Here is a 21,156-nt window from a genome sequence, read left to right as displayed (position 1 = left end):
CCTCCACTTCATCTCCCCCCTCTATCTCCCCACATCCTACCAGTTCACTTGGGGGTCCTCCCATCTCCTTGGGCATCAGGGTCCCCCACCAGTGGGTGGCAGGCGCCCTAGTTGTGGGGAGACGCTAACTCGGTGTCTTCCCACACCACCATCTTGACTATGCCCTCTAAACATAATGTCCCCTTAAAATTTATAGATATCTTTTAAAACTTTATTTTATTGAAGTATAGTTGATTTACAATGTTGTGTTAATTTCTGCTGTACAGCAAAGTGATTCAGTTATACATATATATATATGCATAGTTTGTCATATTCTTTTCCATTATGGTTTATCACAGGATATTGAATATAGTTCTCTGTGCTCTACAGTAGGACCTTATTATTTATCCATTCTATACATAATAGTTTGCATCTCCTAATCCCAAACTCCCAATCCATCCCTCCCCAACCCCTCTCCACCTTGGCAACAACAAGTCTGTTCTCTATGTCTGTGAGTCTGTTTCTGTTTTGTAGATAAGTTCATTTGTGTCATATTTTAGACTCCACATATAAGTGATATCATATGTATTTGTCTTCTCTTTCTGACTTATGTCACTTAGTATGATAATCTCTACATCCATCCATGTTGCTGTAAATGGCATTATTTCATTCTATTTTTATGGCTGAGTAGTATTCTATTGTACTTGTGTACCACATCTTCTTTAAAATTTTATGAATAGCTTTATATCTGTAATTGTATCATCTTTTGTATTCCTAATAATGGGTATCTATAATTTCTATTTCTGTGTTTATTTTTAGTAATAACTAAGTATTTTTATTTATTGATTATTCCACTTCTGCATTTTTAAAATTCGGCTCTGAGCATCTCAGTTTCCTCATCTTTAACATAATGTTATTAGTATCTATTTTCTTGGGTGGTAGGGACGATTAAGTGAAATCCTATATACAAAAACTAGAAGAATAAACTCAAATATTAGCTGCTATTTATTTCTCCTGCATATCCTGGGTTTATTTTCTTGTTCCAGTCCTAATTTATTGAGTTGGATATTTAGTTAATTTATTTTTATTCCTCCCTGTTTAACCATGAAAATAGTGTGTGTTAGTATTTCTTTTCTGAGAGTAAGTTTGGCTGCCTCTCAAAATTTTTATGTGGAACATTTTTCATTGTTGTTATTTTCTAAATATTCTCTGATTATAAGTTTTAGCTCTTTCTGTTTTAGGAAATGGCTTCATCCAACAGTAAAATCCATTGACAAACCAGCAAGGAGCTGGCTTTCCTTGAGGCATAGCTGGGCTTGCCTGGGCATTTCCTCACTCAGCTGATGCTGATTTACAGCAGTGACAGGAATTCTTCATTCTCTAAGTGCTCCCTGACCTTTGCCTCTTAAAAATAGGAAAATTAATTGGGCTTCTCCTGGTCTGCCTGCTGTTTGCTTGTGAGGCTATACTGCTTTCGTAGGAAAGTGAGTTTTGAGTTGCTTCTAAATGTCTTCATTCCACCTGGTTCCACTTACACTATATAAAGCAGAAATTTCTTGAATTCTGTGGCCTATAGGTGGCACCTTCCCTAGTTTTCAGTGCCACTGGAGTTTTAAAAATTATAATTATAGTATGTTTTTACCATTTTGGTTATTTCTGTTATTATCAAAGGAGGTTGAATATTTGTGCTCATCTACCATATTTTTCAAAAGCCTAAATAGAGATTTAAAAACCAATTAACTGCCACCTTTTTATTTTGTATGCATTTTCAAACTCAATTGGCAAGTTGTGACCACAAGTTAGGGCTGTTTGTTTTTATGTAATTCTCTACGGACATGTGAGATATTTTGGTATGTGAAGTCTACAAAAAAGAAAGGTTAGTTTGATAAAGAATATATCAGATTGCATTTGCATATTTTTAAAAATAAATTTAGTCTATAGTACCTATTTTATACTTTTGACAATGCTATAAAGAATCCTTCATTTCTTTAACACAATCCCTTGGTTGATTTTGAAAATTTGTTTAAAAGTTAACAAATTTTAAAGATTTGTTTGGCCAAGTGAATTATATACTAACTTTCTATATGTTTAGATTGTGTTCAAACTGGGCAGAATCATTAATTGTGCTAGAAAAAAATACGCTGTCGTATAGATATCTCAGGTTTTTACCAATGGGGTTCACTAAATCAGCTATACCCTGGTTTTCATGTTTGTAAAAACCATTTGCAGAGGCAAGCTAGAAAGTATCTGGTAATCAAACCCCTGCAATTAGTTTACAACCCAAACAAAACCATTTGCATGAAAAAGTTTTAAAGAAAAAAAAAAAAAACTAAAATAATTAGAGATCCTGGCCTTCAGTACCTGAAAACTAGAGGTCTGAAGTCTTATCCCTTTCTGCAAAACACATGCTAGATTTCTTTGCAGAATTCCTTGGTTTTCTATGTATGTATTTTTCTTAATTTGGATTTACTGATAAGCAACACATTTTTGTGCGAGTTTTACACATTTCCACAGCAGTTCTTTTTGTGTGTTTATTCCTTCCCTCTGGTCATCTGTTACCTCATCATCTTACCTGTTTGCACACACACACAAAAAAGACTCTATATGTGTGCATGAATATTTCAAATCAGTCATATTGTTTGATTAGGAAAAAATAAAGAACTGAATCCCCTAATATCACTAAAAGACCAATCAGAACCACTTAGAAATGGTTCAAACTCAGGAGTACATAATAACCCGAGTTTTTATGAAACATCAAGATGCAAAGGGAGAATGGCATTACATCTTAAGGCATGAGGCCTGTTTGAATAAAATGCACATCACTATTTCCCTTTTGAGAACTACTATATCAGAATCTCTGGGGTGTGGTTCAGGGACCTGTGTTTTTCCAAGGCCTTCTAGGTAACCTTGAGACAGATAATCTATAGATCTCAGGTACGAGTAACCCTGGAAAGGGAGAAGGAGAGAGAGCTAGTCCCTTATAACAGGAATTTAAAATGGCTTTGTTACGGCGGCTGCACAGTGAATTTGGAAGCCAGTTTCGAAAGAGAAGCAGATTGGTTTATTTAATTTCTCTCTGCCCCATAAAAATAGTATTAAAATCTATCTGAAGAAAAATAATTCCTGACTGAAGCCTAGGAGGAATTTATCCTGGGGATTCTTTCAAAAGGGACAACGAGTAGGCAGTTAAATACCCGAGGTTTTAATTTCACCTCTACAATAGCCGAGGGCATCACATTAAATCTCAACCTCTAGAAGACGTTTCTGCAAGAAGCTAAGGTAATCCAGGAACATTGCTCTCTTATGATATAACTTGAAACAGAGGTGAAGCTGGAGAAATGGATATTTAACTATCCTTTCAACCAACGCTTTCAGACATCAAATGTTTCAACCAAGTTTTAGGCAAAGACCGAATAGCAAACAGTGTTTAAACTCTCTTCCCAGGGCCAACGGCACCAAAATTCTTTGTCGTGGGTAAAAGTAGGTACCACACATCTTGGGTCCCAGAAGTACACATGGCAAAGTTGACATCATGAATATTTGAAGGTCGACTTTGGGTCTAGAAAGCACTGACGCCCCCCCAAAAAAAAGACCCCTACCATCTGCCATCTCCATTTTGTAGCTCTATCTGCCCTTATCCTATTTTCAGTTATTTTTGAAGACATATGCCCCAGGGCTCTGATGATGTCCTGGTAGGCTGTGGAAGTGAGGCTAAATGCAGCCCCTTCCCTCCCTGTAACTTTCATCTGTCAAGGTTGTTCCCTACTGAGACTTGCTCCCAGTAGCACCGAGGAACTGGGAGGACGGATGTTCCTTATTCCGGTTTTATCAGATGCCCGAGAGCCTGAGGCACACGCCCAACTCATTTTGAAGTATAGTTGAACTTGAGCTTGACCGTCACCTTCATTTCTTTTTATTTTTTTGTGACCTCCTCTCTCAAGCTTCGTATCACGAGAAAGCAACCAAACTTTCATACTAAGAAGGAAATAAAAAATGATCCTGAATTTGATAAAGAAAATCAGCAGTTTGCCTGAGCTCTCCTATAATTTGTGCCATGAATTCATTTTCTCCATGTGAATGATGGTAGGTAGGGTCAGTGTTGGTGATGACTGACTGTCCAGCTGCAAATAAAACATTAAAATGCAGAGGAAGAATGGTCTTACACCTAGAGAGTTAAAGCACCAACAGGCTATCTTTTGTTCATTATAAATCTAGAGTTATAAATTCTTTAAGAGATTGTAAAATGTTTAAGTAGCCTGTCGAAGTTTTATATATTTGGCTCAAGGCTTTCCTTGAAACTCACTAACTGCAAGGGGTGAGGGGTGGAAACTGACTTCATTATAAGGAAGAAGGCATTGCCAGCTCAAACTGCTTCTTAAAATTGAAACAAGGTTTTAGTTTGTTTTATTTTCCAGTTATAGTTACCATTCAAACATAGACTATTTAAAGGAACAGTTCCTTATGTTTTCCTAATACATAGAACATCTTTCTGGAGATTTATAAGTTTAAAGTCTTCATGTAAATTTGTTTTTTTCCCCTAATTTTTCTGTTACTGCCATCTGAAATACTTGTTAAAGTGTAGATTCATAAACACAATCCCCAAGAGATTATCTTTCTTTCATTTAAAAATCATTTACCTGTTTTTAAAGTCACCCAGAAGAAATATGTTTTACTTACTTTTTCTTTGAAGTTCCTTAAAGCTGGACAAAAGCCCCAGAGAAGTAATTTTAGAAACGCTCTAGATAACACCCTGTGTCTGGCCATGCCTATCCTATAAAAGGATAAATGAATCATGCAAATACATTCCATTAGTGACCTTGTTATAAATTCCATTTTTACCACATTCATGAGAAAGTCCTAATTTTCAAATGCCTTAAGACGGATGCTACCCTCAAAAATGCACCCGGAAGGCACACAGGAGACTAATAATCTGATATATACAGGGTTTATTTGGTCCAACCAAGGGTTTTCTATGTCTATTTTCAGTGTATCAAGTGCAAAAAGAAAAAAGAAATTTGTACAGCAGCCAAAACCCCTTTTCAGCAATGCTCACTTTCTCAACAAAGTTTTTTGCTAAGTTCAAGTTGCCGGGATTTGACTGTTAGCAATATTGACGTTCACTGCTTGCTTCAAAAGCTTTGTCCAGGTACTTTTTTTCCCCTCTAGCTTTTAGAAGAAGGTGCTGTTATGAAATCTTAGAAGCTCCTTCACAAGGGGTTAAATCGGATTTTTCCATCAGTTTGAGTTCAGATGTGAATCTGTTGAATCAGCTGGTGCTGATGACTTGGTCCTAAGCCCCGTTCTGAGATCTGCTGATTTGTCACTATTTGAAATTGCTCTACGGGTTTGTGGCCACCGTGCTGAGGTACGTAGGCTCCAGCAGAACACAATGCCAAGCTCTTCGTCTTGGCTTTTCTGTAACAGAAATGAGGCAGGACACCTGGTTTCAGCACAGACAAGTCCTGAATATGTCACCTGGTCCCAGGGGCAGGTTCATCGACCCTATTGGATTAATCTGAATGTTGTCACATACTGTCTTGTTTTTGGCCCGTTTGGTGACATTTGAAATCAATGTAATTCATCAGTGCAACAGAATTGTGTTGCATTATCCTTGCGTTCACATGTTTGATTCTTAATTGGTATGAATCTGAGAAATTATCAAGAGAATCAGAGTCAAGGCAAATAGGAACACTGCAGGATTTAACTCATTCCACACAGATAATCCATTTAGGGGATTTGGCTACCATGTACAGATAAATAGGGATATAAAGCAAAAGAAACCTTTATCGTACTTTGAGGCATTTTTGGTATATTGGTAGAAGTTGCTCTTTGATCATTAACAGATACATTTTTTTCTGATTTGTCGTCAAGGCTTCTGGTGTCGATAGCTGCTGGTAGTTTTTGCTTTTCCCGTATGCTAAGGTGACAAAAGCCAATATAAATAAATTCAGTTCAAAGAAATTCTCAGTTCAACTGACTCAGTGCTTGAGGGGTAGCAATCTTTCAGGGCTGCAAAAATAGAGGCCAGACATAGACACCAAGGAAGGGTGAGAATGGCATTTCATAATTTCAGAAGATAAGAGGCCTAGTACTTCTCATTTTCTTAAAGGGAATAGTAGTTGTATGTATGCTGTTAGCAACATTTGAAATAGTTAATAATTCCTATGACATTTTGCATTTTAAAAAAGTAAACAGATGCCTTTAGTTCAATTCTTGTTAGTGTAAGCATGTTCTGTAGCGACTGGGTTTGTGTATTCTATGTATTTCTATGCTAAATCCAGTTATATGACTAGAAAAAGGGCAAAAATGGGTTTGTTGTAAAGTAATAGACATAGGGAGCCCAAGTCCTCTAGCTGTTTAAGGCACATGCATAGGAAAATAAGTATTTTTCAAAAAATTAATAAAACTGAGGGAAAAATTAAGAAATAGGTCGTTAAATAAATAAAATCAATACCAAGTGTTAGTGTCCTCAAAGGATTTTGCTGGATAATATGCTACATTCCATTATATTTGTCCTTAGAACATGAGCTACTTCCAGAAGGTCTTTTTCGCTCTCATTTTTAATAGGCACCAGATTCTTAGACTTTAGGTGAGAAAGTGGTATATGTCAATGGTAATGATTTGAGGGCATTTACTGATTAATTTTATCATCATGGAAGTGTTAAGTGAGAATTCACATTCATCTGAGATAAAAGAATGCAGACACTCCTGTCTGCCCATGTAAAATTTCCTAAGTTTATTTGCTTTCTTTCTACTTCACTGAGCAAACTTAATCTCAAATTTAAACTCGTATTATGGTTGTGCCTATCTTTAAAAGAACTTTTCAAAACAAAAACATCTAAATCTTTGAAGCTGCTCATTTAAAGTACAGCTTGCTACATAAAAAAGCAATCTGTATCAGAGTATGATTAAGCTACACAAGTCCTGTAAATACAGTAAATGTCAGTAATTTGGAACAATTTGAGTAGTCTGAATTCAGGACAAATTTTAATTGCAGAGTCCTTTGAAAAACATCCAATCATATTATTTTCAAGTAACTGTACAGAAAGGAAGCAAACATATACATTCTTTCTGTAGAGGAGATTTTAGGAAAATTGCTATAAAGGACATATGTGGGATTTGTAACTACACTGTCTATACTTATAGATATGTTAAATGATGGAGAGTTTTCACAAAATGCTATTTTTAGGAGTTTCCCCAATTTCTCCTTTATAGATTTGTTTACTCAGAAAACACATTCCAAGGTGGGAGGGGAGGTATACAAGTAATACTAAGTGCCTGACAAATGATTGCAGTATCAAAATTCATGCAAGATTCTGTCCAGTAAATGGGCTCTTAGGAAAGGCTGTTCTCCAGAAGGTCCTTATTAATTCAAAATGATAACCCAAGAGATGAAACAATAAGTCATGTGGTACCAGTGCCTACAACATCTGCATTACAGTATAAAATGACTGCTAAAAAGTCAAAATTGTCATTACGAAGGTAATATGTAAAAAGAATGGTGACTGTGAAAGAATTGACTAAACACAATTACTTGCAGTAGAAAATAAATATAAATTAATTCTAAAACAATATGTAAATATGTTTCTGGTCTTTTAGCAAGCAATTACTATACGTAGTGTTGTGTTAGGTAAATAATGCTTGTCCTTTTGCTGTAACATTATATTATTTATTTATTTATTCACTCATTTAACAAATATTTTTTGAGCCTTGACCATATGTCCAGGCATTGATGGAAAATTTAAAATAAACAAACAAGGAAACAAATATCGCCCCACCAAAAACAAAGAAAAAACCTCCACATTCCTGCTGTAAATCAGGATAAAAGAAGATAAGCAAGTGATTATAATACAATGTTATACACCTATGGGAGATGTTCATTTATTTATTCACGTAACAAATATTTTATTGAGCTCCTACTATGTGACAAGTACTGGTCTAGGTATTGGGCATACAGTGGTCATCAGGACTCTGCCTTCGTGGACCTCCTCCCATGAAATATCAAAAAATTTGAGCTTTAAATGAAGACCTGAAGCACATCCTGAAGGGATGTGTTTAAATAGCATATTGCAAATCACATTCTGGGCAGAAGAAAAATCCTGTGCACAGAACAGTGATATTACTGCTCAGACATAAAGAGGAGAATGTGGATGAGATATTCTGTGCAGCTGGAGTGTGAAGAAGGAGGTTAGAGCCACAAAGTGAGCCATCGTGATAAATTGAAGTGGGGTAGCCAGTAGGGACCAACGATGGTTGTTAAGCCTGCAAGCAACAGGATTTATTTTTATTTTTGTGCAGATGACTTTCTCACCTATGGGGTCGATGTATTGGAGGGACTGAGGAGACCAGTTAGAAAGGTGTTATAATAGTCAACTATATGATCCAGCAATCCCACTCTTGGGCCTATATCTGGAGAAAAACATGGTTCGAAAGGATACATGCACCCCAGTGTTCATTGCAGAGCTGTTTGCAATAGCCAAGACATGGAAGCAACCTAAATGTCCATCGACAGAGGAGCGGATAAAGAAGATGTGGTACATATATACAATGGAATATTACTCAGCCATTAAATAGAATGAAATAATTCCATTTGCAGCAACATGGATGGACCCAGAGATTATCATACTAAGTGAAGTAAGCCAGACAAAGACGAATAGCATATGATATCACTTATATGCAGAATCTAAAAAAAAAAAAAAGATACAAATGAATTTATTTACAAAACAGAAACAGACTCAGAGAACGAATTTATGGTTACCTGGGGGAAGGGTGGAGGGGAGGAATATATTGGGAGTTTGGGATTGACAAGTACACACTGCTGTATTTAAAATAAAATGCCTTTCCATGGAAAAAAAATAGTCAGCTGAGAGATGGTGGATACCTGAGCTATGGCAGCAGCAATAACAGCCATGACCCGTCCCTATTTACTATCCCTAAGTGCCATGTACTTATAATCTAGTGAGTCAATAATGCCTGAAATTCTCATTTTCTACATGCTATATCTTTGGTCACTTTGTTTTAATATTTTTGAATCATTTAGATAAACTTTCATCGATAATATGTTTTTAATAAACAAAAGTATAAAATATATGAATTATTACTAAATATCAAAATTCGAGCAGCCATAAAAAGCAATATGGCTGCCCAGTATCTTTTAATACCTGTGCGCAAGTTCCCCCTTAACTATCATCTTTTTAAAAATGCTTTAGAACATTTTATCTATTATCAGGCATATGAACTTTAAAATAATTTCATCAAGTTCCAAAAACAATCTCATTGGAATTTTTATTAGACTCATGAAACCTAAAATTAATTTGCTTAGATGATATCTTCAAAATATTCAACCTTATTTTCTAGAAATTTGGCATATTCTTCCAATTATTAAAGTTTTCTCTTAGAGTTTTATAGTTTTTCCCCTACAGGCCTCTGAAGAAAGATTATCTTATATATTTTAGATTTATGGTCGCTATTGTGAGATGGATCTTACTGATTCCTGCTGAAATAGAAGTTAGCTGTTGATGTTTCTGTATCATATAACCAACAAATTTACTAAATTATCTTATTATTCTAAAAGCTTTTACTTGATTTGGTGGGTGATGGTGAGGTTCTAGCACCTTTATGTCTATAGTTTTCAAAAGTTATATGACTAGTTTCTGTTTCATATCATGATGGGCATCTTTATTTAGTTCCTAATTTTAATACAATCTCAAGTGTTCATCACACTTCTGGTATTTTCACTGGTAGCAATAAGACTGGTTTTTGGTTTTCACTATAGATTCTTAGCAATAAAATATCACAGTAAAAGATTTCTGAATTTTAATCCAGACTTCCATATCTGAGATAAATCCTACTTAGTCATGATGGAGAGTTATTTTTCCTCAAGTATTTAGTCTTTTTCTTTAAGGCTGAACTTTGAATTGAATCATGCAAATATCTTGTCTTCATTTGTTAAATTTTCTCTGAATCTTTAGTTTAGTTGAATATTTTCATTCTCAAAGGCTAAAATATTCGGTATTATTTCTTTAAATAAGAGAAGAACAATCCCTAATTATTCTTTTCACAAGCACTTTTTTAATCTCAGAACTTGCAGTAAAGTACAGTAGTGATATCAAATTATTTCCCTTTTTATATTGGCAAATATAGTTATACAGATCATGTCCTCATTCTGATATAGAACTTTGTAAAAATTCTTAATGACATTTACATCAATGTGTTTATTTTAATTCTTGAGTTTTGCTTTGTAGAATTAAGCTTCTAATTCAGTTATTTTTCAAAGCAGAATAGTAAGGGGTAGGGTTAAAGGTCTTGGGCTCACTAGATTATCTGATTTTCAAGTCCTGGCTCTGCCTCTTATAAGCTGTGTGACTTTAGAAAACTTACTTAACTGTTCTGGGCTCAGCTTCCTTATAAGAAATAGGAATAAGATACTATGTATAAGGTTACTGTGAGCGAAATAAATTAACACATATGAGGTTGATTGAACAGTACCTTGCTATTGTAAGTGTGGTTAATTTTATAACTTTCCCTTCAAAACCTAGGCATGTCAAATCTTATGAAACATCTGAAATAGCCTGCAACAACCATACTATCCTCTTTTCACCCCCTTTTCTCAGCTAAAATTATTCTCTTAACCATGCTATTCCCTAAGAGTACCTTGTACTGAAATTCTTTTTTCTTTCACTTGTTCATGCAGCCTCTTTCTTTCACTTGTTCAATCTTTCTGCTATACTTCAAATATGTTTAGTTTCAAAACTAAGGGTCAAACAATATGGTCAAATGCAAGATTTGACAATGGCTAGGAGACTGGAAATGAGATAACCTAAGGCCCTATTTGTCTCTCCTGCAGGGTTATTCAAATGGGAGAAATTAAGAACCGGAACCAGTAAGAGAGAAAACTGGGAGGAATACAAGGAGAAAAACAAAACAGAACAAACATCAGCTTCTGTTTATTCTTACTCCCCAGTTTCTCATTCTGGGCAGAGGTGAGAGCAAACGAGACATCTATTTCACATCCTTATTGTCTACTTCCCCTTCTTATTCTTTCAGTTAACTTCCAGTGGACACTTTAGCACCCAGACTTTCATAGGCTCTCAGGGGTGTCTCAAGGTTGCTATGACTCAGAGAGCTATATGCAAGGCATTTGCTATCTGCAAAACAGTGGCCTAACAATCTGGAATGGCTCTGTAAAAATTCTAGAGCACAGGACCTTCATAGAATCTTTTTTTACAAAATGGCGCTTTAATATTTCTAATTTAATTAGGTGGTAAAGGTTATTGTGGTTTTGGTACCTTCATTTTTTAATGGACTATTTTGGGAAAATCTTCTTCATTTGCCTTATTTTCTTAATTAATGGCTATGGAGAAAGCTTTCGGGGTGACCTTACAATACAAATAATACCTAGCACTTGGAGAATGTTTACCAGGCCAGGCACTGTTCTGTGTTTTACACAAAGCAATTCATTCAATCTTTGCAGCAACTCAGTGAAGTAGGTACTATTTTCATCCCCATTTCATATATTAACAAACAGACACAGAAAGATTAAATAATTTCTCCAAGGGGGAAAAAAAAAGCTAGTAATTGGCAGCACCAAGTTCAATGGCAAGCTTGATGCCATTGAAAACCATGATTAGAGAAGAGAGAGAGGAAACAGACATGCAGAAAGAAGCAGAGATCCTCAGGACCAGACCGAAATTGTCCTTGGATTGTTTGAGACACTCAGATATGATAAATCTCTCTGCCCCGCCTTCTTTTTTTAAACTTGTAGGAAGTCTGACCTATGTTCTTATTACTGGCAGCTAAAAGTCCAAGCTAATACACAAGTCATAGAAAAAAGATGAAATGCTTTTAAGAGTGTAATTTTTTTTCTAATAATCAATTCCAGAATAAGCTCTTTGATATTTCTTATAAAATACTACATATAAACACAGAGTAATTATTGTTTGGTTTTTATACTGAAATATTGTAACTCAATCTTGGTCTTTAAGAGGAGGTTGGGAATTTTAGTCAGCCCTGCTTTTCTTGGCTTTCTCCCTGAAAACTGTAAAGGTAACATATAATGGTATATAAATACTAGCATAGCAGCACAGTCTAAAGCCTTTAGAATTAAGCCAATTATATATGTTTAGTAATTATGGAAACTCTTCCGCTAGAGAAAAATGATGTAGTCGAAATGAAACCTTGTTCATTGTAAAGAAAACTGTTCATGTAAAGAAATACTGTGCTTGGCATCAAATATTTCTCTTATTGATCTTTCTCCTTAAAAGTAAAAGCTGACTTTAACATGCAAATTTTTTCTACTATCTAGATCATTCACTTGGTTCCCTATACTTTTGAAGCAGCACCCAAAGTAGCCTTTCTATTGAAATAAGCTGGATGGGTATGAATAAATATTCTATTTATCAGCATATTTTGGGAAAGGAGATGAAGAAAAGATTGACTCTGAGCCCTCTGAATAGGCTTAATGAAAAAGCAGTTTCCTCATATTTCTAGTTCTGGTTTGAAAGTGATTAATCTCAAATAGATGTTCCTGATGAAAGCTAGTAAGACTGTGAAAGTCATGAAGAAAACTACTTTTTGGCCTTAGAATCTAAACGGATGAATATCTTCATGGCCAGTCCATCAAACAGTAAACCTCCATTCAACACTCTATCCATACTACCTAGCAGAGTAGCTGAAACATTACAAATGCTTAATAAATATTAGTTGTATGAGAAATTCAAGTATTTACAACATGTCTGCCCTTTATTTTATGTACTATTACAATGAGGTCCGCTTCATCATAGTGTGTCTTAGGGGGGCTTCAATACCTGTTTTGAATTTGCATAGACACTTAGTCTACAAAGCATTCAGGGAACAACCTATGTTTTATTTTTATCCATATACCAACATCAGAGTAAACACTCAGAATATTTGAGATGATATTTTTAGTGCAGCAGTTACTAAAAAATTCTCCAATTTTGAGTACAAATTGTGAGTACAATCTTAGTTCCACTGTTAAAATGAGATTGTGAAAAATTTGTTCATTAGCACCAGGCATCATTTAAGGAGAAATCAGCAAGAAAAAGAACTGGATACTTTTAACTTTTTATTTTGGAAAAATGTTATATTTATAGCAAAATTGTAAAGATAGTACAGAGAGTTCCCATATGCCCTTCATCCAGCTTCCCCTAATGTGGTTACATTTTATATAACCACACTGCGTTTGTCGAAACTAAGAATTTAACATTAGTGCATTATTGACTAAACTGCAGACTTAGATTTCACCATTTTTTCCACTGAAGTCCACTGTTTATCTAGGATTTAACCCAAATCCAAGGTAGCACATTGCATTTAGTCTTTATATCTTCTTGAGCTCCTACAATATGTGACAGTTTCTCAGTCTTTCCCTTATTTTTCTATGATCTTGATTTTTGAGGAGTAATGATCAGGTGTTTTGTATAATTTCCCTCGATCTGTTTGATCAATTTCATGACTAAGCTGGAATTGTGGGTTTTAGGGTAGAATAACACAGAGGTGAGGTGCCTTTCTCATTGCATCATATCAAGGGATTTATGATATCGACATGACTTACCACTAGTGAGGTTAACCTTGACCACTTAATTAAAGCAGTGTCTTCCATGTTTCTCCACCCTCAAGTTACTATTTTTTACATTTTTATCTTTTGGAAACAAGTCACTAAGTCCAGTCCACATTCAAGAGGATTGGAATTAGGCTCCACTTCCTACAGGCAGGGAATATATGCTATTTGGGATTCCTCTGTAAGGATCATTTATTCTTTCTCTTCCATCTTTTTTTACATTAATGTGGACTCATGGATATTTGTTTCATTCTTTGGGTAATAGTAATTCAATACCATGGCTATTTATTTTGTTGCTCAAATTGTTCCACCTCTGGCCACTGGAAACTTGGGTGGATTCCTGTGTCTTTTGAATCCACCTTTTTTTTTTTTTCCACATCCTTAATTTCTGGAGTTGTAAGGTGCTCCAGAGACATCTTGTACTTTCCCTACCTTAGTTCTAGGATCAGCCATTTCCCAAGAAGCACTGGTTCCTTTTACTGGAGACTAGTATTTAGAAACCAAGATCTGAGTATAGATGTGCTCCTGGGACGTCACTGCTTCTAGATTCTATTAGTGAACAGAACTAAAAAATATAAGTGTGTGTATATATATATATATATATATGTTTATATATATATACATACACATATATATATACATACACATATATATATAGTAACCCATGTACACACACACACATATATATATATTTATTTTTATATCTATTTGTATGCATGTTTAAATAAACATAAGTTCCTACTGGTATCTCTGACTCTAATTCATTCCAGGTTCCCCCCTTCTTTATTTGTAACTTTTTTGACTGTCTGTAAGAAACCTGGCTCCCCTTAAAAGCAATTTATTTAGTTATTCAACACTAGTATGCATATAAAGTAGTTTCAGAATTACTAATTTGTACCCTGTGAGAAGGAAGTTTACCAACCAGAGCACAATGTTTATGTATAGTTCTTTTTGTCTTTATCCTTTCAGTATTCAGTCAAAACACCATTTTTCCAAGTTGCTTGTATCAGGGGACTCCGGATAATTTAAGGCAAAAGTAATTGAAAAGATAGAATATGAAATGACATAGATTCAGGTAAAGAACTGAAGAAATGCCAAATTCTCAGGGGTATAAATGAGAGTTGAAGTAAACCGCCAGTCTGACCAGGCTGATATATATGTATTGGTCTTCTGGGGACATCTCTCTCTCCTTCATTTCTTCAAGAGGCTTATAATAAGTGGCATCATAAGATTACTTTCCATTTTGTACTTCTCTTGCTATTTGAAGATCTCATTTGAGAAGAAAAGACAGAGAGATGAAGAGAAAGGTGAGATTTTTATTGGGTCTGATAATACAGTACTCCTAAAAATTGTTATTTGCTCTTTTTTTTTTTATTCTTTTAAAATTGCACACGATCATTGTAAATAAATTTGAATAAGTGTCAGCGATATCTACTTACTACCATTTCTTAGTCCATAGGGGGTTCCCTGTACCTACTTAGGTTCTTGATCTGGTCCTTCTTATTACAGCAAGAAAATGGCCAGATTTAGTATAGTTTAAAAGATCAAAAGAGGGAAGACATCAGAAGCAATAAGAACTACAATTCTGCAGCCTGTGGAATGAAAACCACATTCACAGAAAGATAAACAAAATGAAAAGGCATAGGCCTATATATCAGATGAAGGAACAAGATAAAACCCCAGAAAAACAACTAAATGAAGTGGAGATAGGCAACCTTCCAGAAAAAGAATTCAGAATAATGATAGTGAAGATGATCCAGGACCTCGGAAAAAGAAAGGAGGCAAAGATCGAGAAGATGCAATAAATTTTTAACAATGACCTAGAAGAATTAAAGAACAAACAAACAGAGATGAAGAATACAATAACTGAAATGAAAAATACACTAGAAGGAATCAATAGCAGAATAACTGAGGCAGAAGAATGGATAACTGACCTGGAAGACAGAATGGTGGAATTCACTGCTGTGGAACAGAATAAAGAAAAAAGAATGAAAAGAATGAAGACAGCCTAAAGAATGAAGACAGCCTAAGAGGCCTCTGGGACAACATTAAACACAACAACAGTTGCATTATAGGGGTCCCAGAAGGAGAAGAGAGAGAGAAAGGACTCAAGAAAATATTTGAAGAGATTATAGTTGAAAGCTTCCCTAACATGGGAAAGGAAATAGCTACCCAAGTTCAGGAAGCACAGAGCAGGATAAACCCAAGGAGAAACACACTGAGACACATATTAATCAAATGGACAAAAATTAAAGACAAAGAAAAATTATTAAAAGCAACCAGGGAAAAATGACAAATAACATACAAGGGAACTCCCATAAGGTTAACAGCTGATTTCTCAGCAGAAACTCTACAAGCCAGAAGGGAGTGGCATGATATACTTAAAGTGATGAAAGGAAAGAACCTACAACCAAGATTACTCTACCCGGCAAGGATCACATTCAGATTCGACAGAGGAATCAAAAGCTTTACAGACAAGCAAAAGCTAAGAGAATTCAGCACCACCAAACCAGCTCTACCACAAATGCTAAAGGAACTTCTCTAAGTGGGAAACACAAGAGAAGAAAAGGACCTACAAAAACAAACCCAAAACAATTAAGAAAATGGTCATAGAAACATACATATCAATAATTACCTTAAATGTGATTGGATTAAATGCTGCCACCAAAAGACACAGGCTTGCTGAATGGATACAAAAACAAGACCCATATATCTGCTGTCTACAAGAGACCCACTTCAGACCTAGGGATACATACAGACTGAAAGTGAGGAGATAGAAAAAGATGTTCCAAATGGAAATCAAAAGAAAGCTGGAGTAGCAATACTCATATCAGATAAAATAGACTTTAAAATAAAGAATGCTACAAGAGACAAGGAAGGACACTACATAATGATCAAGGGATCAATCCAAGAAGAAGATATAACAATTATAAATATATATGCACCCAACATAGGAGCACCTCAATACATAAGGCAAATGCTAACAGCTCTAAAAGGGGAAATCGACAGTAACACAATAATAGTGGGGGACTTTAACACCTCACTTACACCAATGGACAGAACATCCAGACAGAAAATTAATAAGGAAATACAAGCTTTAAATGACACAATAGACCAGATAGATTTCATTGATATTTATAGGACTGTCCATCTGAAAACAGCAGATTACACTTTCTTCTCAAGTGCACACAGAACATTCTCCAGGATAGATCACATCTTGGGTCACAAATCAAGCCTTGGTAAATTTAAGAAAATTGAAATCATATGAAGCATCTTTTCTGACCACAATGCTATGAGATTACAAATCAATTACAGGGAAAAAACCATAAAAAACACAAACATATGGAGGCGAAACAATACGTTACTAATTAACCAAGACATCACTGAAGAAATCAAAGAGGAAATCAAAAAATACCGAGAGACAAATGACAATGAAAACACGACGATCCAAAACCTATGGAATGCAGCAAAAACAGCAAAAGCAGTTCTAAGAGGGAAATTTATAGAAATACAATCCTACCTCAAGAAATAAGAAAAATCTCAAATAAATAATCTAACCTTACACCTAAAGGAACTAGAGAAAGAAGAACAAACAAAACCCAAAGTTAGTAGAAGGAAAGAAATCATAAAGATCAGAGCAGAAATAAATGAAATAGAAACAAAGGAAACAATAGCAAAGATCAATAAAATTAAAAGCTGGTTGTTTGAGAAGGTAAACAAAATTGATAAACCTTTAGCCAGACTCATCAGGAAAAAGAGGGAGAGGACTCAAATCAATAAAATTAGAAATGAAAAAGGAGGAGTGACAACGAACACCACAGAAATACAAAGCATCATAAGAGACTACTACAAGCAACTCTATGCCAATAAAATGGACAACCTGGAAGAAATGGACACATTCTTAGAAATGTATAACCTTCCAAGACTGAACCAGGAAGAAATAGAAAATATGAACAGACAAATGACAAGTAATGAAATTGAAACTGTGATTAAAAATCTTCCAACAAACAAAAATTCAGGACCAGACAGCTTCACAGGTGAATTCCATCAAACATTTAGAGATGAGCTAACACCCATCCTTCTCAAACTTTTCCAAAAAATTGTGGAGGAAGGAACACTCCCAAACTCATTCTATGAGGCCACATCACCCTGATGCCAAAACCAGACAGAGATAATACAAAAAAAGAAAATTACAGAGCAATATCACTGATGAATATAGATGCAAAAATCCTCAACAAAATACTAGCAAAGAGAATCCAACAACACATTAAAAGGATCATACGCCATGATCAAGTGGCATTTATCGCAGGGATGCAAGGATTCTTCAATATACAGAAATCAATCAGTGTGATACACCATATTAACAAATTGAAGAATAAAAACCATATGATCATCTCAATAGATAAAAAAACAGCTTTTGACAAAATTCAACACCCATTTATAATAAAAACTCTCCAGAAAGTGGGCAGAGAGGGAACTTACTTACCTCAGTATCATAAAGGCCATACACAACAAACCCACATCATTCTCAATGGTGAAAAACTGAAAGCATTTCCTCTAAGGTCAGGAACAAGTCAAGGATGTCCGCTCTTGCCACTATTATTCAACATAGTATTGGTAGTCCTAGCCATGGCAATCAGAGGAGAAAAAGAAATAAAAGGAATACAAATTGGAAAAGAAGTAAAACTGTCACTGTTAGCAGATGACATGATACTACACATAGGGAATCCTGAAGATGCCACCAGAAAACTACTAGAGCTAATCAATGAACTTGGTAAAGTTGCAGGATACAAAATTAATGCACAGAAATCTCTGGCATTTCTATACACTAATAATGAAAGATCAGATAGAGAAATTAAGGAAACAATCCTATTCACCATTACAACAAAAAGAATAAAATACCTAGGAATAAACCTACCTAAGTAAGTAAAATACTTGTACTCAGAAAACTATAATACCCTGATGAAAGAAATCAAAGATGACACAAACAAATGGAGAGATATACCATGTTCTAGGATTGTAAGAATCAGTATTGTGAAAATGACTATACTACCCAAAGCAATCTACAGATCCAATGAAATCCCTATCAAGTTACCGATGGCATTTTTTACAGAACTAGAACAAAAAAATCTTAAAATTTGTATGGAGACACAAAAGACCCCTAATAGCCAAAGCAATCTTGAGGGAAAAAAACGGAGCCGGAGGAATCAGGCTCCCTGACTTCAGACTATACTAGAAAGCTACAGTCATCAAGACAATGTGGTACTGGCACAAAGACAGAAATATAGATCAATGGAACAGAATAGAAAGCCGAGAGATAAACCCACGCACCTATGGTCAACTAATCTGTGACAAAAGAGGCAAGAATATACAATGGAGAAAATACAGTCTCTTCAATAAGTGGTGCTGAGATAATTGGACAGCTATACATAAAAGAATGAAATTAGAACACTCCCTAACACCATACACAGAAATACACTCCAAATGGATTAAAGACCTAAATGTAAGACCGGACACTATAAAACTCTTAGAGGAAAACATAGGAAGAACACTCTGACATAAATCACAGCATGATCTTTTCTGACCCACCTCCTAGATTAATGGAATAAAAACAAAAATAAACAAATAAGACCTAATGAAACTTAAAACTTTTTCACAGCAAAGTAAACTATAAGCAAGACAAAAAGACAACCCTCAGAATGGGAGGAAATGTTTGCCAATGAACAAAGACAAAGGATTAATCTCCAAAATATATAAACAGCCCATGCAGCTCAATATTAAAAAGCAAACAACCCAATCAAAAAACGGGCAGAAGAACCTAAATAGACATCTCTCCAAAGAAGACATACAGATGGCCAAGAAGCACATGAAAAGCTGCTCAACATCACTAATTATTGGAGAAATGCAAATCAAAACTACAGTGAGGTATCACCTCCCACAGGTTAGAATGGGAATCATCAGAAAATCTACAAACAACAAATGTTGGAGAGGTTGTGGAGAAAAGGGAACCCTCTTGCACTGTTGGTGGGAATGTAAATTGATATAGCCACTATGGAGAACAGTATAGAGGTTCCTTAAAAACTAAAAATAGAATTACTATATGACCCAGCAATCCCACTACTGGGCATATACCCAGAGAAAACCATAATTCAAAAAGACACATGCACCCCAATGTTCATTGCAGCTCTATGTACCATAGCCAGGTCATGGAAGCAACCTAAATGCTCAACAACAGATGAATGGATAAAGAAGATGTGGTACATATATACAATGGGATATTAGTCAGCCATAAAAAGGAATGAAATGGGGTCATTTGTAGAGACGTGGATGGACCTAGAGACTGTCATACAGAGTGAAGTAAGTCAGAAAGAGAAAAACAAATACCGTATATTAACGTATATATGTGGAATCTAGAAAAATGGTACAGATGAACCGGTTTACAAGTCAGAAATAGAGACACAGATGTAGAGGACAAACGTATGGACACCAAGGGGGAAAAATGGGCAGGGGGTTGGTGGTGGTGGGATGAATTGGGAGATTGGAATTGACATATATACACTAATATGTATAAAATGGATAACTAATAAGAACCTGCTGTATAAAAAATAAATAAATTAGATTAAATTAAAAACTTTAAGAAGATCATATATAGCACCTTCTACATGAAGGGTCGGTGAAGACACTGATTATATTTAGTAATAACTTCAATATCATTTTCCCAAGAGACCAATTTAATAGTATACTTCTCTCTTGTGATTTTATGACTTAACAGTTGGAAGAATTGTTTCAGTTTAGATGTGTCACTAAAGTATAGATTGTTGACTAGCTATGAAAAAATTTTTTAAAAAACTCGTGATGTGATTTAAGATGTTTAAAATTATACTGAATTTGAAAGAAGCAATTATATTTGCATGTTTATTTCAAAATATTGATAATTTAGAAAAACCAAGTCCTATATCAAGTGTCATGAATTCAGTATTATTGTGATTGCTGTTTGGAGTGGAGCAATCTTGTGGCCTTGAAAGAGCCTATAAGAAACATCAGCTAAATTTTAGAATAGATTTTAGAGCCATTTTAAACCATGCTTAGAAATTCCTATAGGAATATCCCTTTTCTCATCAAAAATGTCTTTCAAACTCAATTTTTTTGTGTCTCTAGGTTAAAGTAATGTAGTCCAATAGAAACAAGCCAGGGGAAATGTTATAACATTTTTTGTTGATGTGCATCAAACTATCCTAGTTCAATTTTAATGCTCTACAAGCAGATATTGTTTTTGTAGAACAAGGAAGATAACTGATTAATACTTAACAGACTTCATTTTTATTAACTAAGATCAAGTTTGGATATGTCCAAATCCATATTCAAAGCAATTGATCCAAGATATGTGACAAAACTTCAACAGATTAAGACAACCACAACAACACTGATAATTTATGTTCTCTGTAGTTAAATATAATCCCTTGAATCTCTTGGAGGCATGCAATGGAATGGCATGTGCTTGGATTTCAAGTTCTAAGCAGTAAACAGAGATGAGGGACTAGCCAGGATAAATTCATCAGAATTAGATTTGGCTGGCTATGGTCAAATGTGTCCAATATATC

At 35.0% G+C, this 21,156-nt stretch overlaps 1 long non-coding RNA gene across 1 annotated transcript in view; it reads left to right on the top strand.

Annotated features, from left to right (window-relative positions):
- The first annotated feature begins 836 nt into the window (after positions 1–836).
- The window catches only part of LOC309635083, a 41,430-nt gene continuing 21,110 nt past the window's right edge, over positions 837–21,156 (top strand). Inside the window, exon 1 of the long non-coding RNA XR_014248618.1 lies at positions 837–10,961. This is a non-coding gene — a long non-coding RNA (uncharacterized lncRNA). The remainder of the gene's footprint in view (positions 10,962–21,156) is intronic.

The sequence above is a fragment of the Balaenoptera borealis genome (assembly GCF_965194805.1).
Source record: "Balaenoptera borealis genome assembly, chromosome: 9".
Classification (NCBI taxonomy): domain Eukaryota; kingdom Metazoa; phylum Chordata; class Mammalia; order Artiodactyla; family Balaenopteridae; genus Balaenoptera; species Balaenoptera borealis.
This window is presented reverse-complemented; position numbering and strand designations above follow the sequence as displayed.